At 40.4% G+C, this 27,741-nt stretch overlaps 1 long non-coding RNA gene across 2 annotated transcripts in view; it reads right to left on the reverse strand.

Moving 5' to 3' along the window:
• LOC116528159 overlaps window positions 1-25,035 on the reverse strand; it is a 57,349-nt gene extending 32,314 nt beyond the window's left edge. Inside the window, exons 1-3 of one of the 2 annotated variants that reach the window (XR_004258891.1) lie at window positions 23,391-25,035; window positions 17,103-17,168; window positions 13,649-14,001 (exon numbers count right to left, since the gene is read on the reverse strand). This is a non-coding gene — a long non-coding RNA (uncharacterized LOC116528159). Of the gene's footprint in view, window positions 1-13,648; window positions 14,002-17,102; window positions 17,169-23,390 lie in introns of those variants that run through there. The other variant, XR_004258890.1, reaches the window with a different exon arrangement.
• Between the last annotated feature and the right edge of the window lie 2,706 nt (window positions 25,036-27,741).

Here is a 27,741-nt window from a genome sequence, read left to right on the forward strand (position 1 = left end):
GAGAGCACCTATGTGTTGGGGGAAGTGAACGAGGAGAAGGAAGAGGGTCAGCCAGAAGAAAACGATGATAACAACAGATAGTCCTGAATGTCCACCTGAGAGGTTTCCTGTTGATTTGACAATAGGGAAGATCCATTGTAACTCCTTGAACCAGGGCAGAAACCACAAAAATGGTGTTTGGGGATGTCTAATCTTTCAGGGAGAACTGGAAGATAAAAGCTTGGGGAGCAGGGCACTCAGGTTTCCAGGATCAGGGTTACCTGTGTTCCCTCCCTGGCCACTGAGTTGAGAATAACCCAAATTGTTTTTGTTGTTGTTGTATTCAGTTTCCTTTTTCAGGCTTGTTGTTTCCCATTTCCAAGAGAGAACTAAGGTTACCAGCTATGATCATTTGTACTGGGATTCGCACCTCTGAGAGCAGTTTCTCCTTTAAAACATAGTGATATGTTAAATCCTTACTGGTCCTCATTTCATATGAAAGAGAAATGTCACAAGCAACATTCTCACCAGCTACATTAGGGGGCTGAAGTTAGTCTTCCATCTCAAGGGGAAAATCCTACAAACAGCCAAGTGTGGCAGACAGCCTTATATGTTACAAGATGGGATCTTCTTGAATAAGAACTTGGAATTGATATTGCCAGGGTCTCCTCCAACTCTGTGATATTATAAGGATGAGATTCTAATTTTTTTTTAATGTGTCAGGTCCAGCCTTCTGCCTTTAAGCAGACCTGCACTCCTGGAGGAAGCTCAAATTCCTGTGTGCCAAGGCTTTCTGCATTCCAGGGACTTGGCACTTGCTGATTCCTCTTCCTGGATGGCTTTTCTTCTTGCTCTTTGCAAAGCTGGCTCATTTTATTCTTTCAGGTACTTGCCTGAAATGTTTTTTGCTCACAGAGGGCTTTCTTGACCACATACTTAACTGGACCACCCTGTTTTTTTCTCATACTAGAACCCTAGTTATTTCTTACATGAATCTTACTACATTATGACAATTGTATATATTTGTTTGCTTTCTTAGTGCTTATCTTCACAACTAGAATACTAAACTCCATACTGGATCCCCAGGATGTAGCACAGTGTCTGGCACATAGTGGGTAATCAAGAAATATTGTACTTTGGGATGCTGAGGCAGGTAGATCTTGAGGTCAAGGGATCGAGACCATCCCGGCCAACATGGTGAAACCCCATCTCTACTAAAAACACAAAAATTGGCTAGGCATAGTGGTGCATGCCTGTAGTCCCAACTACTTGGGAGGCTGAGGCAGAAGAATCACTTGAACCCAGGAAGTGGAAGTTGTAGTGAACTGAGATCACACCACTGCCCTCCAGCCTGGTGACAGATCAAGACTCTGTCTCAAAAAAGAAAGAAAGAAAGAAATACTGAATGGGTACATAGAAGTTTAGATGAATGGATGGATAAGTAGATGGATAGATGGGTGGAGGGATGATGGGTGGATGGATGGATGAAAGAATGAACAAATCTTTCATTAAGTATGCCATGTAAAAAGAAGGTTATGAGGTCAAATGGGTTTGGAAAATGTGTTCTCTTCCCTTCTTGGAGATTCACATTGCACATTAGCATTTTAAAGGGTATGAAAATTCCCCAGGAAGAAAAAAACTTGCTTAATTTTATTTTACCCAGCATTTCCTAAAGTTATTTTAACTCAAAATACTTTTTTCATGGTACACTTCCTTAACATCCTGCCAAATAATGTTCCTTGAAACACCAGTTTGGAAAATCTGCTCCTTTATAACCATTGCCATGTTAAATAGTAATTATTTTTTAACTCTCCTTCCAGGCTGTGAGGTCTCTAAAGGATACAGACTGAGACTTACTCCTCTTCATATACTCAACCTATAGCACAGTGCCAGGCACAGAGCAAATGCTCAGAAATAATTGAGTGCCTCAAAAGGGAGGAAACAAGGGGGAGGACGGGGAGAATGAATGAAGGAAGGAAGGGAGGGAGGGAGGGAGGGAGAGAATGTAGCTGGGTTAGTCCATAACCCATAAATATTTCCTGATAGGTACTTCAACTGACTTTGAGGCAAATAATAAAATGTTAATGATGACCTTACTATGTCAGAAGTCAGCATTACATTAACCATCTCAGATAAATTTTAGATTAATAATTGACCTAGGTTTAGGATTTAGGGTTAATTCACAATAACACCTCCCTGTGTCTCCTACCCCCTCTCCTCCAACGCACACACATAGCATTCTTAAGCTGAGCTCTCTCCTGTGTCTGAGAGTCAGATAATTATTATATTTAGAGAGCACTAGCAACAGTATTACATAGTGGTTAATAACATAGGATTTGAAGGCAAATCCAGACTTCACCCTTTACTAGCTGTGTGAACTTAGACAAAGTACTTAACCTTTCTAAGGCTCAGCTTCTTCCTCTGTAAAATGTAGATAGTAATAGTATATAATTACAGTGCTGTTGTGAATATTAACTAAGATTAAAATGACATGAGCTTAGGACAGCACCTATCATGAAGCAAGTAATCAATAAACTACCTCCTGGAGTAAGACTCCCTTTCCGACACTGACATCAGGAGCTAAGGTATTTTATCTCCCAGGTGAATTGCCTTTAGAGGAATAGCTAGGGAAATGCTTAACTCAGAAGAAGAGTGTTAAAATTGTAAGATTTCAGGTCCATAGAAGGACAATTTCAGGAAATAGGGCTCTTCAAATCTTATACCAAGACTCTCTCTATCCCCTTTGAACACCTTGTGAAATTGCACATGATCCTATTTCATCTAGCACTTTGTAGATGCCCTCTGCACCACAAGGTTGGTGGGAAACCAATAATAAGCACACTTTCTCTAGAGAAAATTCAACCCACACTGTGTAGAAATGCACCTGGAGCCAGCTTTGTCCCCTCCTTCCTTGTAATCATGGAGGATTCATTCCTTTTCTCTTCACTGCTCTTTGGGGTTTGTGAATTACAAACACAGGTAACTTCCGTCTGTACAATGTCTCTATGTACCTCAGGGAAAGGAGGAATTGAAGGGGCCATGAAAGGCAGGACTATTCATGAGCTTGTCCTAGGGTGGGATTAAGGAGGAGTAGGCTAGAGAGGGGGTATGGTTACAGATTTAGCACCTATGCAGGGCTGAACATAAACACACTGGAAAGACTGAAATGAATTGAATACAAAACAAAAATACCATCCAAGAATTATTCTTTTTAAGGAGGATTTAGATTCAGAGCAAAACCAAAAACAATATTCTCTCTTTCTGATTTAAAATATGCCCCAGTTATGGCCCCAATAGAAGAGTTACCTGCTCAAAAGGCTGAAAGGAACTCAGAGTATAATATAATCCCCCAGCCCCTAGACAAGATTCACCTTAAATCAGCTCAAATGGTCTTTACCTTTCTTTTAAATAAACTTTAAACTCCTCTAGAAAACATTAGACTCTTAATGGTGGAAGGATCTCTTTCCTGAATTCCAACATCTTTGACAGATGGCTGTACAGGCTTGGAGGGAGGAGGGGGATGAGTTCAAGAGCTTCATCCCACATCTCTATTCTTTAGAAAGTTAGTTCTTGTGTCAAGCTGAAATCTGCTTCACTGTAGCTTCCATCTGCTATTCCAGTTCTGCCATTTGGAGCCACACAGGACATGTATGCTCTTTTCCATTTGACACCCTTTCATTCCTGACCTCCACCTCCCATTGTCTGTCCTTTGTACAAAACATCCCCCTTCTCTTTGAACATTCCCCACATGCTGTGGTTTCCATATTATTTACCATGCTAATAGCCTCCCCGTGAAGCCACTGTTTGGTTACTGTCTGTCTTAAAATGTATCCTCTACAACTGAGTCCAAATGTCCTAGATGTGTTCAGGCCCACAAAGAGCACCAAGAAAATCAGTGGTGAAAAGTAACAGCTTTTTCAGTCAGATACACTTGGTTTCATCATGTCCTAGCTCTGTGTCCAGGCCAAGTTAAACTCTCTGAACCTAAGTTTTCTCCATTCATAAAATGAACGTAATAATGTGGTTGTCAGGAGTTGTAATCACGTATAAAAAAGCATTAAGCAGAGTATTTGGTACATGGTTAGTGCAGCACAAATGGTGGCCACATAGAATGCTTGATGTTTTTTGTATTATTAGACAGACTATTATATTTCTAGTATAAAATTTTATCAGTTATTCATGCCATTAATTCACAATGAGTCAGCCAAACATAATTTCTTCTACCAATTATTGTCAAGAAACATTTCTCCTACCTTGATTTTGTGCAACTTGTTATTTGAATCTGAATTCAGAATTTGTCTGTGTTCGTGTTCATCTTCTGGCTCATTACTCCAGCATACCAACGTCATCTTTCATGGGTAAAAAAGAAAAGACCCTCCCTTGACCACCAAACTTAATGGAAAGATTCATACAAAATGCTCACAGTAGTTACCTCTGGGGACAGGGTTTGAGTTCAGGAAAGGGAATGCAAATAGAGTTTTTTGTATATCTGTACAGTTTTAATATTTGGAAGAACAATGTTTTCAGAAATTACTTGTGCAATGGAAATTAATTGTGTAAAAAAAAAGCCACAGAACTTGACTGCACACAAAGTTGGAAGCTTTTCTAATATAAATAGAACCCCTGTGTAGTTGAGGTCCTATTGCATCATGTTTTTTTTTTTTCCCCCCACCTGGGACTCCAGTGTCCAAACTTCCACCATCAGGAACTTGATAAGTTCATTCAACAAGTTACATGAACATTTGTTGAATGCCTTCTCTGTGGTAATGACTTCTCTTGACTGGAGCTATGTAGTGGATAAGAGAGGCAAGACCCCTACTCTCATCAAGTGTACATTCCCCAGGGGGAGGACAAGCAAGAAGTGAATACATCAGATAAGTATAGACCATACATGTTATGTGTGAATAAAGCAGATGGCAAAATGAAGAGGGATGTGGGTGGGGAAAGGACCACTAGACTGGTGATTCCAGAAGGCATCCCCTGTCTAGAGCAAGACCAGGAGGTGTCAGACCCAGCAGATGTACAAGTCAGCAATGCCCTGGTTTATTTGGTGGTTCCTTTTTTTATAAATATGAATGACATCAAAATGTATATCATTAAAGGCAGTAAATTGCTCTATCTTCAAAGCTTCTAAAAGCCTGGCACGAGTTGTCTACCCACAGCAAGCTCCTCTGGCTCATGAAACAGAGCCCTCTTTGCTGTTGCCAGGAATGACAGCAGTTTAGTGTGGTAATCTGGAATATCACACGCTCTTTGGAAGTTAAGGGAGCAGTTAAAATGGGAAAACATATTTTTACTAAACTGGTTCACTTGGGAAACAAAATCTTATGAGATCCATTAGAAGCTGGACACAGTAGGCTTACTTGGTGGGAAAGAGTCCAGGTGTTGTTTCTGCAGAGCTCAGAGCAGGTAGGGCCCAGGCTCATTCCTTAAATTGCTCTCCATTCATGTGAGAGTAGCATCCTCATGGGACTATCCAATTTCTCATGAAAAGAGGCCTCCCTCTTTTCTAATCAAAAGGTTAGAGGTGCACTAGGGTAGGGCTTGTTGTGTACGCCATTCTCTTCTGGGATTCTGCCATTAATAGCAATTTGTCCTATTTTTTCTTCATGATGGCCTCTTCCTACCTAAGTATAGGACTTGACTTTTTCTAAAGCCCCATTGGAAAAAGCACGAGAAAAGAGGAGACTAATGGTGCTAACTAATAAATACACCTTGGTCAGAACCTGGAGAGAAGCTCCACTGGTTCCATGACTCTGGAGCTGAGGAGGTTATTGATTGGGTACTTGAGCCTGATAAGGAGAACAAAGCCACATGCTTGAAAAGATGGTCTCATCTTTTCCTATGGAGTAAATTAAGTCTTGAATCAGAAGTCCAAAGTACCTCATCTGACACTGGCCTACTGACCTCCTATTGCAGGGGGGTCTTCTTTCTTAGGTAATCAGGAGTTGTTCTGGGCCCCTACCCTATCCCCCAGCCCCCAAAACTCCTTACTGATGCCTTTGACATATATTCTCAGGTTACACTTTCATCAGAATAATACTATGTCCACATTTACAGATATATAGGTATATACTTTTCCACATTTACAGATATATAGGGATAAATTCATAGAAAACTTAATGGAAAGATTCATACAAAATGCTCACAGTAGTTACCTCTGGGGAAAGGGTTTGAGTTCAGGAAAGGGAATGTAAATAGAGTTTTTTGTATATTTGTATAGTTTTAATATTTGGAAGAACAATGTTTTCAGAAATTACTTGTGCAATGGAAATTAATTGTGGGAAAAAAAAAAAAAAAACCACTACCAGCCTCTGGGTAGAAATAAATCAGATAGATTATAAGACAAAAAAGAAAGAAAGAAAGAAAAAAGAACAGGTTCAAACGTTTCCTATAGAGCACTAAACATGAGAAGACTTAAGAGAAATACATAGAATTTGGGGGGAAATTCTATAACCAACCCAGTGGTTACTCTGTGAAAACTATGGCAACAACATATCTTCTGAATAAAATTACTCAGAAATGTATCACTTAATCCAAAAAGGAACTGAGTTAAATAATTTAGCATAAAAAATTGCAGTTCAAGAGGAATGGTGTATCAAAAGTACTTAAATGCAGAATTGAGTCTGAATGATGATAGAAAATGTAAACTCAAAAGAAATGAAAACATTTTAATTTAAAGAATATACATAAGGTAAAAATAATTAATTATTGAAATTCCAGTTCTGGAATTCCCCAATAACAACAAAAAAAGTAGGACATGAATGGAGAGTTGAAAGCACGGCATAAAGCAAAACTGTATTAATGTCTTCTTCCACAGAATAGGCAACTGGCAGTTTCTGCTTTGCTTGGGCAAGTCACTTAACTTTCTGTGGCTCAAAATCCTGCTGTGAAGACTAATTTAATGAATATACATACATTGCTTAGCACAATAGCATGACATATATTAAAAGCTCCATAAAAATTAAATGATAATTATAATTATCATTATATTGACTTTTATACTTCTAAAAATATAAGCTCAAGTATATATTAGTCTACTTGGTTTTTAGTAGAATAAAAAAATGCATCCTTAGCAATTCACAGGAGAAAACAGAAGCAAATAAAATGTCATCTACATACATATAACAGAAAACCAAAAACCAAAGAGAAATAATACATAAAAAACAATAAATAAAGGTAAAAAGTTTAAAAATGAACATATTGTATGGGTTGAGTACTCTTTCTATAAGCAGCTAAAACCCTGATTTAAATTGGTTTATGGCCAAGCACAGTGGCTCTCGCCTGTAATGCCAGCACTTTGGTGAGGCAGGTGGATCACTTAAGCCTAGGAGTTTGAGACCAGCCTCGGTGACATGGTGAAACCTCATCTCTATCAAAACTAAAAAAATTAGTCGGGCATGGTGGTGGACACCTGTGATCCCAGCTACCCAGGCGGCTGAGGTGCAAGGATCACTTCAGCCTGGGAGGTGGAGGTTGCAGTGAGCCATTACCGTGCCACTGTATTCCAACCTGGGCTACAAAGTGAGACCTCATCTCAGATAAAATAAAATAAAATAAATTGGCTTAAGCAACAAATAAAAATTGCCTAATTTTATGTAACAGGATCACAAGATGTAGGACAATGACAAGACCATTGGTTTAGAAGCTCAGGGATACTTTGAAGAGTCCCAATTCTCCCCATCTCTTTCGTCTGCCATCCTTCTGAGGACTACCCCCAAGGCAGGCAGCAAGACTGCTATCTACCACATTTCCAGGAGTGTCATTTCAGTGTGATCCAGCTCAGCAGAAAGACCATCTTTTCCTGTGGCTTTCTTAGGAGCAAAAAATATTCTCCAGAAAAGCCTCCCAAGCCATTTCCTTTCTCAGTGTCTTATCCGGAATTGAGTTACCTGCCCATTCCTAAGCCAGTCACTGACACAAGTTGGGATTACACTTGTAAAGTTAGGTTTTCCTGGGATGCGAGGGCCGAATTTCTATAAATATCTGGGCTCACTTGAGACAAGGCAGGAGGGAACAGATTCCGGGCAGGGAATGGCAATGTTCACTACCCATATCAGTTTTGAAAATCACTGTCAGTGTAATTAACTCCCTCATTAATAGACAAAGGCTTTTTTTGTTGTTTGGTCAAAATACAAAATACTTAAGTTACAACTCAAACAAGGTCAGAAATAAAGGCTAAGCACTTAGCCAAGATGTATGCACACAAAAAGGAAACAGGGATAGAAATTGCAAACAAAGCATTAAACAGGCCAAGAGGGGCGTTTTAGATTGATTATGGATGTAATCCACAATGAAGATACAAAAAAAACACACAACCTCATTTCACATTATGTTACAGCACAATAGAACGAAAGCAAAATCTCTGACAAATGGGAGAAAACCAAGAGTCAGTCATTGCAGAAAAGTTGAACACATTTCTCTCAGGTAATGGATGACTACGCTGTCAGAAAAGGATGGAAAATTATAAATAATACAACTAATAATGGTTATCTAAAACATTTCTAATTTAAATGTCTTCTAACCTGTCTAGCCTGGTCTAAAATAAAGTTCAATTGATGGCTCCAGTCATGATCATTTTAATCACCCACCTACCCCAGGAGGCAATAATGATCTCACGTATACTCTCTGATGTTTCTTACAGCCCCTCAGGACTCCTCATCCCAGGCTTGCTTCATCAAACCCCAGGACTGAGCCTTCCTGTTCATCCATGTACCTCTACCACCTCCAGCTGCCTGGCCGCCATCTTTGCTACCCTGCCACCAGGCCTAATGAGGGTCAGCTAAGCAGCCCCCACCTTGGTAGAGGTCTCATTTCCCCTTCCCTCTCTGCACAGGTCTAGAAGATACCTTTCTTTTGGATCCCATGGCCAGGAGCAGATAACAGCCTTTAGCAAGAATTTACTGAGCGTTCATAAAGAAGGAAAGAGAGAACCAACTGTCCCTGCCAGCAGATGTACCCACTTCTGGAGGCCTACTCCAGCAAAACTCCCTGCCCTGCTTCTCTCTGCTCCTGAGAACTGGACCTTTCTGTCCAGCTGTGCTCTACTGCACTTTCCAGGCTAAGCTTGGCCTCCCAGCCTTGACTCCTGTTCCAGGCACTGATTGACCATGGGAAAGTCTGACAGTTTCAGATGCAATCATTCATATCTCTAATGGCTGTGCTGTGTGTGCTCCAGCCCACTGGTCTCATCAGTGCTATACAACAACTTTTACTTTCTATTATGTTTTTGAAATTCTTAGAACTAAATTTCAACTTGGGTATCCCGTTATAGACATATATCTAACTACAGACAACTACCAACAGAGAACACCATATCTTTCAAATACACATGAAGCACTAAAAAAAATTTTTTTAAATACATTCTATATTGTCATAATAAAAATCCAAATAAATTGCAAAGAGAAGAAATTTTGCAAATGAATAGCAAAGAGAAGTAACAACAAAATACAACCACTTGGAAAAGTTAAAGATATTCTTAAATCACACTAGAATTAAATGTTTTTTAATGACAGTTGAGAAAATTATAACAAATAAAAAATTATATATAAAACTTTTGTGTGACAACCAAAATGTTTTCAGTGTGAAATCTGAGGCTTTAAATGCCTATGAAATTTAAAATGAAATGTGAAAATAAATGAACAAAACATCCAACTTAGTTATCAGAAGAAAAATAAGATAAACTCAAGGAAAGCAGAAATTTATAAATACATTTAAAAATATGAGTTTAGAATGAGAAAATTGATAAATCCTAGGAATAGATCTTTGGAAGGAGAAGCTAAATATAGCTAAATGTCTAGCATGTATATGCAAGTAAATGATAGAGAAGATACAAAAATGAAAAGTTAAAAATAAGGAAGCAAATATATTCATATACTTTTTAAAAAATTGTATAACAATGATGAAATGGGCAATTTTCTAGGAAAACCTAAGTGAATCAAAACTTAATCATAAAGAGAAAAACTATCTGAACTGATCAAAAATACAGAGAAAAATCTCAAAAGGCAAATACATATTGCCTTCTAAATGGCAGGGAAATATATGTGAGTTCTTTAAAACTCCATGCCATAGAAAATATTTCAGAATATATTTTTAACAGAAGATTTCTAGATTTTCCATAACCTTAATACCCAAACTTGATGGAGAAAGCACAATCCTAATTACACACACATATACACACACACATACACACACACACCCCCCACCATATACACACCTCTAAACCCTACTTACTAACAATATAAATGCAAAAATCCAAAATAAAATATCAACACAAACCAAAATCATAAGGATACTGAAGATAGAGATCAATACACATGATCAGGTAAATGTGACTTCAGAAATTTAAAGATTAATATATATATATATATATTTAAATAAAAAATATTCCTGGTTAAAGTCATTTCCATATAAATTTACCTAATTTTATGTACACACACACACACACACACACACACACACAATAAAGCTTTCTTCCTTTATAAAAAAATCTCTCTTAAAACCGGACACTTGGTTAAATGATGAAACTAAAGGTCCAGCGTTAAGATAGGTATTGCTGCTCACTCTAAGGTAGAAGGAGGAATCTACCTTAGAGTGAGCAGCAATAAAAATAATACAGGTGGTGTCCCTGTTTTTACATAGTACTTTGAAAGTTCTAACCAATGCAACAAAACAAAAAAATACATGAGTAATATATGGTTTAATTAAATAAGCAAAAGGAAAACTTCAGAGAAGCAACCAAAATATTAGTGGCTAAATACAAAATGCACATAACACACAGCACACTCCACATTCCACAATAGCTTTCCACCAACAATATCAGCAAATATATAAAATATCTAGCAATAAATGTAGGAAGTAGGTAGAACTTCAGGAAGAAAATTGTTATACTTTACAGAGGAGCATAAGAGTCTTAAATAAATGGAGAAACAAATAGTATTCCTGAGTAGGAAGAACACATTTTTCAAAAGGATGCAATACTGTTAAGTATATCATTTGCTCCAAAAAGAATTTATGTTTCCATAAATCTTAGACAGCAAATGTTTTTTCAAAATGAACATAAAAGTTCATCTAGAAGAATAAACAAAGAAGCTTCTCAAAGAGAGTAATGAAAAGAGACTAACACTATCAGAAATGACGCTTACCACATTGTCAAGCTCAGTAATTAAAGCCATGTGGCGCTCAAGCAAAAATTATTAAATGAACCAGTGGTACAGGGAAGCAGCTTCAGAAATAGACTCTAATACTAATTAAAGTTCAGTATTTGACCAAGATCACATTTAAAATCAAGGGAGAGAGAAGAGAATGTAATGGCTTTTAGAGAAATTATTACATTTTTGAAAAAGAAAATCTTAGATTTCTGCTCTATACCATATCCCAGAAGTGCTGACCAATTAGTTGTAAAATGAGAAAAAGAAAAGAAGGGAAGGAGAGAATAAAGAAGAGGAGAAAGAATAAAAGAGAAGAAAATGTATGTTATTTTAAAGTCAGATTGAAATCTAAAAACAAAGAAAAAAATATTAAGGAATACCTATATTTTTATATCAGACATGTCTGTTTATGGGGGAAAATTACTATTTAATATTTCAACAAAAGCAATACCTAGGGGAAATATTCATAGCATTTATCAGAGCTCTCCAAATAAATTTTAAAAAGCATTTACAGATCATTAGGAAAGGGACAAGAATGTAAGCAGGCAATTCACAAGAGAAACAAAAAAACAGTAAGAATTTATTTAGTATTTTATGAAAATGAAACAACAGTGTCATTTCCCTTTTGTCTGTTTATCAAAAATAGTACTTTCTTTCTTTTTTAATTATGTTCTTCAGCGCTGACAAGGTTGCAATGGAAATATGTACACACGTGGTTAATGGGAGTTTAAATTGGTTCAGACTTTCTGGAGGATATTATAGCAACATGTATCAAACACTTTAATATTTTTTTAAAATCTACTTTTAGCAATATTTCCTAAGAAAACAATTTAAAGTATGCCCCAAAATATGTGTATAAATATACCCACATATGATATATCCCTAATTCAAAAATTAATGAAGAACAACATAAGTCTTCAAAACAGGGCTTTGGTAAAATGTTTCTAAAAGTTTGACAAATATATTCATGTTCTAAGTGAAAATGCCAAATTTGTAGCCTTAATCATGTATAGCATGAATATAAACTTAACTTTGTAAAATCAAAACAAAGATAGATGAGAGAGAGAGAGAGGTGAGGGCAGGAGTGAATAAGGATAAAAGAGAGAGAGAAGCAGACAGAGAGCAAGAGAATAAGCACACCAAATGTTAGCCAAGTGGTGGGGATAGAGATGTGCTCCATTTTCTTCTTAAATTGTACTGGGTGTTTATTTCTTAATTTAATGAATAAGCATTGCTTTTAATGTCAGGGAAAAAAAGGTGTCATTTTAAAACTAGTCATTATTTACATCAGGATTCTTATTTAGGTGGAAGTATTTCAATTAGAATCAAATCTTCTTGAACTCTATTTCTACTTTAAATGTTGTATCCACAAATAATCATCCCTGTCTTTGTCTTTATGAAGACACTTTTGTTAAGCTTCTCTTTATTTCAGGCAATGGGTGTGTCCAGAGATAGAGATATATAATAAATTCACTCACTTCAAGGACTTTATAGTCTAGGTTAGCCTTGTATATGGAACTTGATGCCCCACTGAAGATATAACTTGTATTTACTGTGTTTCTCTCTCTGGGCTAAACATGGTGTTGGTCTTTCTTAGGATAAACCAAAATTGAGGAGCAAAGATGACTCTTTCCTTTGCAGTGGCAAAAAGGGCAAATCGTCAGAAAAAAAAAGGCTATAAGCAGACCACGTGCTTCTGTGCTTCTGACAAAGAGAAAGTACCTCCTCCCACGGTGGTCCTGGGGAGGAAAAAGAAACAGCAGGAGAGACACTAGACCCCCTGCTGATACCACAGCTGGGGCCTTATGGGACAGCTATGAATGGGACTGAGTCAGTTAAGTAAAAGCACTGCAGCCCAGGGAACCACAGCAAAGGGCAAGCTTTTCTCCTGATGGCCCCAGAGAGAGAACCATTCTCCACACAGATGCTGCTGGAAGATTCCTTCCTCCCAGGGCAAATTTAACAAAGATGCTCACGACATAATGCACTAAGTGAAAAAGCTTGATGCAAAATTTTGTCATACCTAGCAAGAATATAAAATTAAATTTGTAAAAACCCGATTTCTTTCCATTCAGTAGTGGACCACAAATTTACAAATCTGGGAAAAGGGCTTTCAACACCATCAAAATAGCAGCAAGAAGAAATTGTAGCATTAGGAAAAAAAGCCTAATTCATAACCAGGGCACTCCCCACACAGCTTGTCATTTAAAGATGACCCTTTCCCCTTTTGAATTTTGTAAGACTCTGAGATTTCATGTTTTCTCAAAATATGATTACACATTCAAAGAACGAGGAAGGAATTCCAGTAAGAACTACACAAGCAACAGAAAAAAAAAAAAAAAAAAAAAAAAAAAAAAAAAAACCTGAAAATGCTATTTTATCTGCAAGAACCAATAAACGGTTGCTTTTTCTTTCATTATGTTTATTATTACAGTTTGTCCCTGGTACAAGTTTTAAAACATTATCCTTCCTCACATCAGGATGAATTTTTTTTAAATGCAATTTAAAAACAAAAAATGTTTTTCCTGCTTTCCTTTCCTTTGTTTTACTCAAAATATTTGGTCCTCCTTGTATCCCAAATAGAAGAAAACAATAATCAACAATTGATTTATTTGTGTGGACAGAATGATTTGATGCTATTGCTTGTCGTTGACAGAATGATCTGGGTGGAATTGCATTCCATTGATAAAACTGTGATGAAATGTTATTTGTTGGATGAATAAAGTTAGAAGTCAAGAGAAATTGCTTTGGCTCACATGATATTTTTTCTGCTGTCAGTCATTTCTTGGCATTTGATCACATCATTGTCTCTGCTCCCATCATATCGACTCCATTGTCTGTTATTAATTGAAGCATGACTTTTCCTTCAAAACTACAAGGAAAAGGACAAACTCTAGAAAATAGAAGAAGTTTCACTTTTACTTTTTCTGTCTTCTTAACAATCTGCTTCTCTCCAGAATACCTCAGCTTCCTTATTGGTAAACTTTAAGCATCACAGGCAGGGCTCAGTGGTTCATGCCTGTAACCCCAACACCTCGGGAGACCAAGGAGGGAGGATTGCTTGAGGCCAAGAGTTCAAAACCAGCCTGGGCAATACAGTTAGGCACTGTTGCTGCAAAAACCTTTAAACAAAATTAGAAAATTAGCTAGGCATTGTGGCACATACTTGTAGTCCTAACTACTTGGGAGGCTAAAGCAGAAGGATTGCTCGAGCCCAGGAGTTACGGTGAGCTATAACTGCACCACTGCACTCCAGCCTAGGCTACAGAGTGAGACTCTGTCTCAAAAAAAAAAAAAAATTATAATAAACATTTTTAAATAACAATTAAAAAATTAAATATCACAAACTGTTGTGCCTTTCTTTTAAAGATGTACTCTATGAAATGAAGCTTCTCACGATTTGGCTTTATTCAGCATGTCTTCAAATGGCCTCATGAAGATACACACTTTATAATAATACTCCCTTGCTGTGCAATAAGAATACCGCACAGCACTGAGAAATAAACAACTGATCATGCATAACAGCATGGATGCATCTCACAAACTTAATGTTGAGTGAAAGAAGTCAGGCACAAAAGACGTATACTGTGAGTCCATTTATAAAAAGTTTAAAATCAAACAAGACTTATCACACTGATGTTCGATTCAGGAGAAGAATCACCTTTATGGGGCAGTGACTGAGAGGTAACAGGGGTACTTCAGGAAGGAAAGTTCTGGGTTTTTATCTGAATGGTGGTTATAGAGAGATATATTCTACTTTGGAAAAAAATCCCATCATATTGTGCACTTATGGAAGCTTTTTGAATGGATGTTATACTTGAACAAAAATTTACTAACTAAAAAATAGTTTAATTACTAAATAATTAATTTTAATTAAAGGCGGGTTTATCATTAGCTGATTAGATGTAGAAGTGAGAGGAAGCAAGACTGTAGGACAACCTCTGTGTTTCCTTGAGGCATAAGTGGGTTGGGTATACAGAAGGCAAAAAGGACACAGGAGAGGGTCTTTTATTGGGAGGAGCTGGTTTGGAGAAGTTGAGTTTGAGGTGCCTGCAAGATAGGACATAAATACTCCAGTATACACTCAGAATGGAGAGCTGAGATGTAGTATATGATCAGGAGTGGTTAGTATAGCAATCATAACTAGAGCCTTTGAGAGAATACAATTGCCAGGAAAAATGGGAAAATAAAAAGAGGGGGACTGAGGAAGGAGCAGGCAGAGGCCCCTGGGGTGGGCTACAAATTTCCATCCCAGGATGGAAAGGGAAGGATGGGCTTCCTGGAAAGTCAATTTCCATGAACCCATACTGCCTTGGAGCCCATCTCACTCAGAAGGAGGTGGGGCTATGCCAGGACCAGTCTCCTTCCTCAATGACCCCCCTGACCTTCACCTCCACTTTTACATTCAGACCTAAGCTCCTTGCACACATTTGATGAATGAATGAATGAATGAATGAATGCTTCACAGATAAGTCCTTCGTCATATCGGCATTTATAGGCTTTTAGAATGCCAAACAAAAATGAAATAGAGGCCACAGGTAAATGCAATTGATGTGTATGTATGCTGGCAAAATGAGGAAAGCAATTTGATGTACATATTGAAGGGGAATCAGGGACCATGGATATAGGAGTTTTACATCAACTTTGGCCAGAGCAGTGGGAAGTGGGGTGGAGACAGTTATTAACAATTCTCCCATTTATATTTCCCTGTCCTCCTTCTCCCAATTCAGTTCAACAAAGACACCCCAAAATAAGTTCTCTTTCATTCTACAGACAGTCAAAAAATATCTGACAAGAGGCAGGTCAGCACAAATCGTAGTTGTATCTGCAGTATGGAAATCACCAAATAAAACCATTGTTTGTTTTGAAATTAATGCCTCTTAGAATCAATAATACATTGCAAAATTGATATTGACTACAATGTGTTTTTGGGTGGCTTTCAGCAGGGTTGGAAGGTCCATCAGCTTTCTTTTTACTGCAGAGGTTAAATTAGCAAGTCACGGTGCACAAGAGTTATAAGGCCCCTGTCCACTCCATTCTTAGAAAAGAGCACCTGTCACCTAATAAGAGCTCAGTGAATATTAGCAACTATTTTTCAATTTGTGTTTTGGGTGTTAGTGTTTTGTCATTTGTTGGTTTTAAAAATCACTGTGAATTAACAGTAGATATAATGAAGGATTTCGTGCATATGCCACTGTCACCTTATGTCTGGCTCTGTGCTACAGACTCTCAGGAAACTCAGAAGTAAGACAAAGCCCCTACCAGGGTCAGAACCTAACCCAACTTAACTAAAAAGGTTTTGTACCAGCATCTTTGCCAATCACTTTGTTTTCCAGATGAGGGAATCTGAAGCAATAAAGGACTAAGTCTAGAACTCAGTTTTTCTGAGTCCCAGTTTAGGGAACTTTAAATTATAGTATCAGATCTCTTCTGTACTTGAAATTTTAATAATTCTATCAAAGAAAACACAGGAAATATTTACAACAGTAGAAACCAATGTGTTTGTGGTTTATGGTTCAAGGTTTGCTGGCAACAGTATGATGAAAAGGGAGGAACCTCAGAGGCAATGTGGTATAATGGAAAGGGATTGTAGTCAAAGAGTCATGGGTTCAAGTCCCAGCTAGCAGGATGACCAGAGATAAACTACCTAACCCTCATGAGCATCTTTAAATTGAAAATAAAATAGTAATACCTACCTTAGAAGTAGCTCTCAGGAAGAAACAAAATACAGCATGAAAAATGACTAACAAGGCATTTGGCACGTTAGACAATATATGTTATATTCTTCCCTTTTTTTCTCTCCTTCCTGTAGTACCCATCAGAGGTTCATAGAGAATATAGACTGATGCTGAACCTCAAGCAATATAGTTGGTTTTTTTTTCTTCCCCTGAGTTGGTGTGTTGAAGTTTGCCATCCAATATCCACAGTGCCAAGGCCTGAGCAGTGAATCCGACTCTTGGGGTCATCACTTACTTGAATTTGCTTTCCAGGCTGTAGGGTATCTCAGCTTCTTCCCAGGTTCACTCTCTAGAGCATGGTCTGGGAAAACAGAAAACAATTATGCAGCAGCCTTCCTTCCCACCTACTGCACGCATCCCCGCTGGCTGCCCAATATGCAGACCCACAATGCAAAACCAAGGTCTCCACAAAGGCTTTCATCTTTATCTCTTCCTTCTGCTAAGAACCTTTGAGAACATCTGGATTTCTTTCATTTATCCAGAGGACAGTCCCCTCAAAAATAACTGAACCAAGATGAAGTTCACTGACTGCACTGAGGTGTTGCAGAACCTCCCTGGGTCCATGGGTGATTGTGAACTGACCTTGACTAACTCATCCACTTGAGGCCTTCACTCAGACAGTCTTCATCACCAGATCTCCCTCCAAAGACTCCATCTCTCCTGAGAATGACTGAAACCCACTCAGTAGACCTCCTCCCTGGGCTGCACACGTTGTGAAAGCAGACGTATTACAAGAGTAACTCTCCTTGTTCCAGAACTGCCATGCAGAGTCAAGAAGAGATGGCACAAGCACAAAGACATGGGGTATCATGCCCATATACTCCCTATGCCAAACAGACACCCCCACAACACACAGATATGCAGGAGCATGGAAAGATGCCCAAACACACAAATTATGGTACACACACTCATCTACACAGCTTCACAAGAGAACAGTCACACATGTTCTGCATAGACACACACACCTCTGCAGAGACTACTATGACTGTGCGTGTCTCTGTGTCTACCCAGGGACTGTGTGTACTCCTCTCCCAAGCTTCTCTACTTGAAGCTCCACCTGGCAGGGTAGTTCAGTTCTGGAGTCAGAATAGAATTGGAATTTCTGTTCTAACTTCTACTTTAGAGCCATGGGCCTAGAGCTTGGGCAGGTTGTTCAACCTTGCAGCCTTCCTTTTCTTTACCTGCAAAATAGGAGAAATGGTGGCCTCCACCTATAATAATGTTTGTTTTGCTTTTTCCTTACAGGGCTGCATGAGTTTTAAATGGGAACATGTATTTGAAGTATTTGGTACACTGCTTACCAAATAGTTAATGTTCCCCAAATGATGTAGGTAGGTTTTACAAGCCCACAATTGCAGAATCCAAAAAGATTCAAAAACCGAAAGGTTGTTCATAACCTGACCTGGAGAGATATGAGGCTTTTTATAATGCTTATTCATCCCACTTAGGATCAATGTTCATAACTTTGCTGCAGAAATGTGAGTGTGTTTGGTTAGAACGCTGGCCCATTCACTACTGGGTTTTTGCTTTATTCACATTATTTATCACTTTACTTTTGGGAAGTCTGAAAAATTCTATTATGGTCCCAAGGATTTGGACAAGAAACTGTAGAGGAGAATTATCATTCATATCATTATACTTTGTCACAAAAATAAGAATATATTATATGTAATAACATTACCATGTGATTCAGTAGTACTTGAATAACAGCTCTCATTACTGTCATTACATTCATACTCTCTGCCTCTCTAGCATATATATTTAAGTGTCAGCCATGACAGTAAGCTCACATATCAGCCTGCCTTCCTCACCCACTCATATACCAAGCCACTTTCTCCCAGCATCATTTCCCCATTTCAGGAGGGACTGAAGCTTCTCACAGCTTGCCAGTGCAATGAGCATCTGGGCCATCGAGGCCGCCCTAGCCTTGTTCCTGCCCAGTCTTCCTTGGCTTGCAGCACATCTGACCTCTCCTTCCAGCCCCCACTCCATCACACACACACTGGACTCTGAAGTCCCCAGTCCATGGCTCTATGGAAGGTACTATTTCAGTACTGACAGGGTGTGGAAAGGAGGAAGCATCTCTCCCCATGTGTGCCATGAGCCCCTGGACAACAGAGGTCTCACAGCTCATTTCCTTGAATCCCTCACACATGTCTGAGGACCAGAACCATCAAAAATTTACTTGGTGCATCCAAGAAATTTACTTGGCTTTCTTCTGTCTTGTAACCTCAAGTACACTCAATTAATAGATGGCTCTCTCTAAGTCCCTGCCAATGAGACCTCAGGCCAGACCCGCACTTTTCTGCATTGGTGGCTTTAAGGGTGGTCTTTAATGTTAGCTGCTCACTAGAATAACATGGGGAGATTTTTTAAAATCACAATAGGTGGCCCACATCCCAAACCAATTAATTCAGAATCTCTGGGGATGAGATCCAGGCATCAATACTTTTTTAAAATTCCCCAGTATTTCCACTGTGCAGCCAACACAGAGAATCCTGTGCTCTGGGCCACTGGAAGGAAGATCACACATGGTGATGTGGGATTAAACCTCACTGCATGATTGTTTCTGGGTAATCCCAGGAGCCAAGGACAGTGGGATAAGTACTGTGAGGAGGAGAATCTTCTCCCACAGAAACCCTGCATGTATCGCTCTGGAATGAGAACCTGGAAAGAAAGTGGCACCAGATCCTTAGAGGACCGGGCAGGGGACAGACCCAGAACCAGAGCTCCTGAGTGGGCTCACAGGCAACTTTAGGCCTATAGAAGGCAGGGTTGCCAGATAAAATACAGGGCACTGAGCTAAATCTGAATTCCAGATAAAGAGAAAAAAAAATTTTTAGTTTAAATATAAAATATTGCATGGGATACACTTATACTAAAAATTCTTTATGTGAAATTCAAATGTAACCACACATTCTGTAGTTTTATTTGCCAAATTTGACAATGCTGGGGGTACAAATTTACCCTGATTGCTTCCCACCTGTGTTGTTAAAGTTTGTTTATGCAAAAAAGAAAGAAAGCAGTCATGTTATTCCAGATGGCATTCGTTCCATTTGCCAAATAAATAGATTTTGCACTTGCCTTTTTAAAAAATAAAAATAAAGCTTTTTCACATTTCTTTTTTTTTCTTCCAGAGACTTGGTCCTTCATTTTATGCTGACACCTTAACTCTTTGTCAAAGGCCATTCCAATCTGTAATGGAAGGAATTCAGGGATGCCTTCCTGTTCTGCCTGCATTGCATAAAGACAGAATTGGAGATTCACTGAAAGAAATCCCCTCAGCTGCCTTCAGCCTCTCTGGTCTTTCCCAGCAACTCCCAGAGGGGCTCTGATCTCAGGGCTCTTGTCTGTCCCAAGCCTGGGAAGCTTTACTCAGGGAAAGAAGAAGAGAGGGAACTGGGCTGCAACACAGATGGTGTTAACTGGAGCACCTACTGGAAATAGTAGCTATAAGCGAGATCAGATCCGAAGAACCCAGTGAAACTCTAAGGGCCTGCCTGCAGCCTGGCTCCCATGGGGAAGACAAGACTGAACCCCCATTGAGGCAAGGCAAAAAAAGACTCAAAATGAATCAATTAACAGCACATATAAGACAATAAATGCCTATATATATATTTTCTTCTGTCTTTGTTTGAAGGTTAAAATCTAAAAGGAGAAATATTTGTTCCATAGCCTCAGAATCTGCCAGTCAGGTCAATTCAAGCTTCGGCACTGAAGGGTCATAGAGGATGGCTTTGGCCGGGAAATGTCACCTTACTGTCTGCAGCCTGCTGGAGCTGTGCTGGCTCCTGGGTTGGGTACTCTGCAGACCCATGAGGGGCTGGTTTTGGTTAGGTCTGGCTTCCTCAAGGCAACATCTTCCCCTATCTCAGAAGCCTCCCAGTGGAGACCATCCTGCTTCTGAACCCCACAGCACAGTGCTGCACCTCTCTTACATAACCTTGCACACCCCAGCAATCATCATTGGCGTGTAACAACCCTACCAGACGCATGAGGGAAGGAGGGGTATACAATGCCCATCCCATCATCCTTTCATCCATGCATTAGCTAGTCCAGTACATTGCTCTGAAATATTTGATGGATGAATGAGTGAAAAAATGAGTGACAACCACCTTCCCTTTAAATATACGTGCTTGCTATCTTCTTCCTCTTTCCAATTGCCTCATCAGAGTGGAAGGGCTACAATTATTAAGTTTATCTTGCAACCTAGAAAACCAGATTGGGATAAATGACTATCCCAAATGGGTTGCAACTCACTTCTGGCAAAGCCAGATTAGAGGTCCCCACCCTGAAGTCCTGCCTGAGTGCTATTTTCTGGCATAGCACTGCCTCTTTGCCAGGCTGTGGAGAGGAAGGCACACTGGACATAAATCCCCCAATGCTTAAGAGTTTATCTGCAAAAACATGGAGACCTGATATGGTCCATCTCTTCCATAACAAATAAATAATACATAGTAATAGTTGTATCAAAATATTAGGGAAAGGGCAGGAACTGCAATGCATATTATTTGAGTAAAATACACAGACTGAATCCTTTTGAGTAAAAATTGCAGTCAGCTAGAACTCGTTTCCCAAAAAGGAAATCAAAGCTTTCCAAATCAAACAGCATCTCTTTGGGGCCCATTTGTTTATTTAGTCATTAAGTAAAGACTTGCCGTGTGCCTGCTCTGGGCCAGGCATCACTTTGAAGGCTGGGATAGAGTTGGGGAGTGAATTGAGGAGGCTTTCTGACCTCATAGAGTCTCCATGCTGGTGCAGGGAGATAGACTATAAAAAATAAACCCAACAAACAGGCAACACAGTGCCCGGGTGTCATCAGTGCTATGAAGAAAATAGGGCAGGGTGGTGCAGGAGAGAGGGTGAGTGAGCAGCTGCTTTAACCTGGTCAGGAAAGGCTTCCTGGTAGAAGTGGCATTTGACCTGAGACCTGCCTGACAGGAAGCAGGCAGCCCTGGGAAGATGTAGAGCAAAAACATCCCAGGCAAAGGACATAGCCGGTGCCAAGGATCCGAGGTGGGGACAACCTCAGGGCCTCTGAGAAACAGTAGGTGGAGTGGGATGAGCAAAAGGGGAAGCAGAGAGATGATATCAGAGAACCCGGCAAGGGCCAGACCCCCTGAAACCCAACTATGTGGGCCAGGATAAGAAATTTGCATCTTATCCTCAGCGTGATAGAAAGACCCCAGAGGGTTCTGAGAAGAGGAGTGTGTGGTTTCATTTCTGTCCTGAAAATGCCATTTGACTCTGTGAAGAGTGGATTTAAGTAACAGGATTTAATGCAGGGGAATGCATGAAAAGATTTTGCAATGTTCCTGATTGTGAAGATCGTGGCCTGTCCTGGGTTGAGAGAACAATTTAGAAGAATGTAGTATTCTACAGCCTGTAAGCAGTCAGTAGGATTTGTCAATGAAAGGTATCCAGAGAATAGAGGAATGAGATAAATTAGAATTAGGCCTCTGCTTGGCTTGAGCAACTAGGTACATGGTGGTGCCGTTTACTGAGACTGGGAAAAAGAGAAGTCGCAGAAGGAAGCAGAGCCTCCTTTGGGGATGGTTTAAGAGCTGAGATTCCTATTACATAAACAAGTGGAGGTGAAGAGAAGACAATTGGATACCTGAGTCTCAAGATCATGGAAAAGGCCAGCTGTACACACTTGAATTTTGAAGTTATTGATATAGATTAGTAATTAAGACCACAAGGTAAAAAAATTTCCCTGAAAAGAGAAAGTGTTTGTAAAGGAAAAAAGAGACCCCAGCACGGTGCCCCAGGTATTCCAACATTCGGGTGGGTGGGAAGAAGAATGAGTGAGATATGGGGAGTGACGCAGGAGGAAAATTAGAAGAGTCCAGGGTCCAAGAGAACTGGGGAACTAAAGAAATCATGAAAGGCTTCCTGGGGTAGGTGGTATTTAAACCAAGTCTTGGAGACTGGGAGGTGTTTAGATCAGTGTAGGGCAGTTAAGGACATTCTGGGTGGATGTAAATGTGTCAGCAAGGCCTTGGAGGGGGCCCCAGGCAGTGAGGATCCGCAGACAGGAAGAGGAATAGTCAAGTGATAGCTACTAGGATCACTGCCCTTGTGTTGGGGTCCCCAAGTGAGAGACAAAACCAGGGCTGTGTGAAGGCAGGAGGAAACCAAACCTGACTGCATCTTCTACAGCCCCTTGTCCTGCCTGAGCTTCAGACACCTTAAATGCCCTGGGAGTCAGGCTTGAGCACCCAGGGCTGTTGCTTTCTGCCTTCTCCATGCAAAAGGCCATGTAGCAGGCTGTCCAGGCCCCAGGGCCCTGTGCCCATTGTGCAGCCAGACCATCAGCTTCCCTGGCTCAAACCTGCTCCTTTAACGGCTGTCTGCTTTGGGGAGGGATGCCATGGGGAGTCTTTAACCCAAGAATTCAGGAAATTAGCTCTACTTCAAGCTCCACTCTCTCCAACCAACTTTCTATAAACCCCTCTCTGCCCCAAATTAAGGTGCTTTCTTAATTAAGGTGATCTCCTAGTTTCTCTGTAAGCAAGAGTACCTTGTTTTCCAACTTTCCTTCTCATCTACTTCTAAAAGTTCGCTTAATGGTCTCAGGTTCTCTAGATGCTTCTTATTTTGAAGAAAACTTAACCTTTTCCCAGACAAAGAAGCTGAGTCCAGCCTGGACAAAACACACACCATTGGCAGTGTCCTCTGACACTTATGCACTGGAAAAATGCTTCTCATCTCGAAGTCTGGAAGCAAGGAGAAGTCTAGAGCCGAACTGGAGCTCCAGGTCTTCAGGAGGAACCTATATCTCACAAGGAAAGCCAACCAGACCAATGCAGGAACGAGTTCGCCTGGGTTCACAGGGAATGCTTCCTGGAATAATAAAGAGAGCAGATTTGATGATTAGTTCATGGGTATCTTCAACCTTCCCCCAACAGAAAGGAAGCCCCCACAACTGTAAGCACACACAAACAAACATGTACACATTCTACACACAGTTATGCTCACAAATCATAAACTCGTGCATACAAAACACCCAAGGAATGCTGTTAGAGATCCCTCAAATATGTCCCCTTGGTAATTTTCACGCTTTCACATACATATGCATACAATTGCACAGTATTCACTTTCAGTATTGTACAGCAGTCACTGCCTGCAATTTGGTAGGGCACTGGGTTTTCTAATAACTAATGCTGTACCTACAATGTACCCCCTCCTGCCTGGAGCTCCCCACTCCCACCCCACCCTCATCACCACCTGATTTGGCTGAGGGGTGATGAGGGGCTGACTCCACGTGTTTGGGACATCCTGCTCTCAGCTCTGTCTCTCTGTCCTATCTCTTGACACTAGCTATTCAGCTGTAACCATTTGCACATGTTAATGTCTTATTTGTTTCCCTTCTTAGGTCTTTTAAACATGTATGTTTGTCCTAAATACTGACCTGTGGCAGAAACCACATCTCTCAAATTAGGCCAGGAGGCCTGAGGCTCCCCAGGGTGCAGATTGTTTGTCTTCCACCAGACTTGAGACCCCTGGTGATGATGTGCCTGTCAACCAACTTAAGCTGGAGGCTGCAAGAAGGCTGGGGTCTTCACTCCCATTGCACTGGCACTCTCTGTCTGGCCCACACCAGGTCTTGGCCCACAGGGGATGCTCTGCAGGCAGCATGAGACTGCCTGAGGCTAGTGGAGTGACGGGCCTCCTTCTCTTAAGTACTGCTGTACTGGCCATCCTCTTTTCAGCACACAGAGAGGCAGCTGTCACAGACCTAGCCCTACTTGTTCTCCATCACCACGTCTGGAGGTGCAGGACTGCATAACCTCATTTGCACTCAGCTGTCCATGTAAGTCCAGTGTCAGAAGCATTGGGAGAACCCCTTGGATGCTCCTAAACCTCACCTACCTGCTGGTTGATGACTGTTTTTTCTTCTACCACTTAAGATACAGGGGGAAAGTCTCCCTTGGAGGGTGTCACACTGACTCTGATATTATCTCCCTAACAGATCAGCTCTCATCCTGGAGCTTCTTTGTGGGGAGGACTGAATATGAGAGCTCTGGGGGTCTGGTCTTGGTGACGGTGATGGTGAAAAGCCTCCGGGGAAGGAAGGGGGAGCCACAGATGAGAGGCCCAAACTGAACTCCCAAACTGTATCTGTATTACTCAAGGTTTGCCAGAGAAACCTAACCAATGGGATAGATGAATGGATGAGTGGATAGATGATTGATAGATAGAGAGAGAGAGAGAGAGAGAGAGAGAGAGATAGATGATACAGGTGATAGATTAGATAGATAGAAGATGGATAGATGATATAGATGATAGATAATATAGATGATAGTTAGAGAGATGATAGATGATAGAAAGATAGATAGATAGATAGATAGATAGATAGATAGATAGATAGATAGATAGATAGATAGATTGGAGTGTATTTATTATGAGAATTGGCTCACATGATTATTGAGTCAGAGAAGTCCCATGATATGCTGTTGGCAAGCTGGAAAACCAGGAAACCCAGTGGTATAATTCAGTGTGAGGCCAAAGGTCTGAGAAACTCAGGGGAAGCTGGGGGCACTGGTATAAGTCCCAAATCCTGAAGGCCCAAGAACATGGAGTTCTAACGTCCAAGGGCAGAATATAGATGTCCCAGCTCAAACAGCGACAGCAAATCCACCTTTCCTCTGTCTTTTTGTTCTGTCTGGCCCTCAGTGGATTATATAATGCCCATCTACATTGGTGAGGCCAAATTTTCTTTACTCAATCCACTGACTTAAATGCAAATTGTTCCAGAAACAACCTCACATGCATACTGATAAATAATGTTTTGTCATCTAAGTATGTCTTAACCCAGTCAAGTTGACGTCTAAAGTTAACCATCGTGATGTCCTAGGCACCTTGGTTCTTGCACTTTTTTCTTTTCTTTGTTGTCTCTCCTCTACTCACCACTTTCTCCCCTACAGTCCACCTAAAGTAAAGTAAAGACTATCTAGAACATACAAGTTTGTAGAGGCAAGCAAGATCAACTGTTGTTTCAAGAAGAGGTTCAGCCTCCTAGACAGACAGCTAAGAGCAGTTAGAACATATAGACCAGAGTGGCCTTGGCTGTCCTTCTTGGCCAGGACATCAGCATCCCCTTCTTCAGTGCTCCCATACCACTTTTACGTTGCTATCACAGCAACTCAGACAGGGAATTGGAGGTGGCTGTTGACCAACACCTCTGGTAGATGGCAAACCACTTAAGTAGAAACTGGGTTTCATTTCTCTTCATATTCCAAGCACTCAGCACAGAATCCAACATGGTAAGCACTCACAAGTACTCATATAAGCACTATGAACAGGGAGGAACTTTTATGGGTCAGGTTCCCCAGAACACAGGCTCTGAGATTAAAACTGATAGCAGAAATTCGTTGGAGAGTGTTTTTGGAATCCACAAGTTCCCCCATCAGGGAGTGAGAGAAGGAGGACTGGGCAAAGGGAGCAGCTGAATTTCAATACAGTGACTACAGGGAGCTCTGGAAGTGAGAGGGCCCTTCAGAATTATCTTGTCTTCATACATCTTCATCCACCACTCTCTACACGGCGGGCCAGTGCACCAGCTGGGGAAAGGAGTGCTTTCATGCTGGACAGGGGGTCTGGGGCACCATGGCATCCATCACAGGAAACTTGATGGAATATCAATATTTCAGAAGTGTAAAGAAAGGTACTAGTGGAAGAGCCATGGGACCCAAGTCAGGAGCCCTGCGCATTAGTCCACACATGTTTTCTGATCTTGGGCAAGTCATCGAGCCTCTCTAGCCTCTGGCTTATTTTATGCTAGCTGCACATTAAAATCTCCTGAGAAGTTTTTTAAAACGACTAACTCTGGTCCCCACCTCATACCAGTTGAATCAGGGTCTCAAAGGGTGAGTATCTAGGCATCAGTGTTTTTAAAAACTTCCTGGTGATTTTAATAAGCAGCCAAGTTGGAAAACCAGTAGAAAATAGATGGGCCTTAGAGCCTCCCCTAGGTGATTCCTAATGTTGATGGTACTGGATTTCTAGTGTCTATGCTCTGTGGCCAAGAGCTGGCTCCTCTATGAAGAGAAGGACATACATGACTTCTGGTTGCAGAAGCTTCCCCAGATTTACTCGTTGTTACGTCTCAATGGTACCCTCCAAATTTTGTATGTTGAAGTCCTTACCCCTTTCTAGTACCTTGAAATGTGACTATATTTGTAGATAGGACCTTTAATTAAGTTAAAATGGGGTCATGAAAGTGGCTCCTAATCTAATATAATGGATGTCCTTATAAGAAGAGGACATAGTTATGTACAGAAGGATGACCATGTGAAGACACAGAGAGAAGATGGCCATCTACAAGCCAAGGAGAGAGGCCTCAGAAGAAATCAACCTGCCAACTTCTTGATAGCTGACATCCAGCCTCGAGAATGGTGAGAAAATATATTTCTGTTGTTTAAACCACCCATTCTGTGGTACTTGTTACAGCAGCCCTAGCAAACTAACAGAGTCCTCAACTCCAAACCCCTCTGCTTTCTCTCAATTTCTCTCCCCAGTTTATTCTTTCACTTCTCCCAGAGACCAAAGTTCATAAACACCCTCAAAGTCTCAGCTCAAATGCTGATATCACAGGACAGAGCTTAGGAAACTCTCACCCTTGTGAAAAGTCAGTGAAAGCAACTGCAGAACTGTTCCCCTGGTGTTCTCTCACCTTTCCCTCCAGTCCATCAGCGAAGAAAGTTGATTAAAGTCCTTCAGAATAGCCAGCCCATTGGACCCATTCTCAGAAAACTCATTGAGGAATTTATGAGGAAAACAGGGCAGTCATAAGAGAAGTTCTTTTCTGTGTGGAGTGGTGGTGTTATTCAGAGTTGAGGAAAGCCAGCCTGCCCATAATAATCCTCCTA

This window comes from Sapajus apella, unplaced genomic scaffold, assembly GCF_009761245.1.
Source record: "Sapajus apella isolate SASKATOON/1434 unplaced genomic scaffold, GSC_monkey_1.0 scaffold57, whole genome shotgun sequence".
Classification (NCBI taxonomy): Eukaryota; Metazoa; Chordata; class Mammalia; order Primates; family Cebidae; genus Sapajus; species Sapajus apella.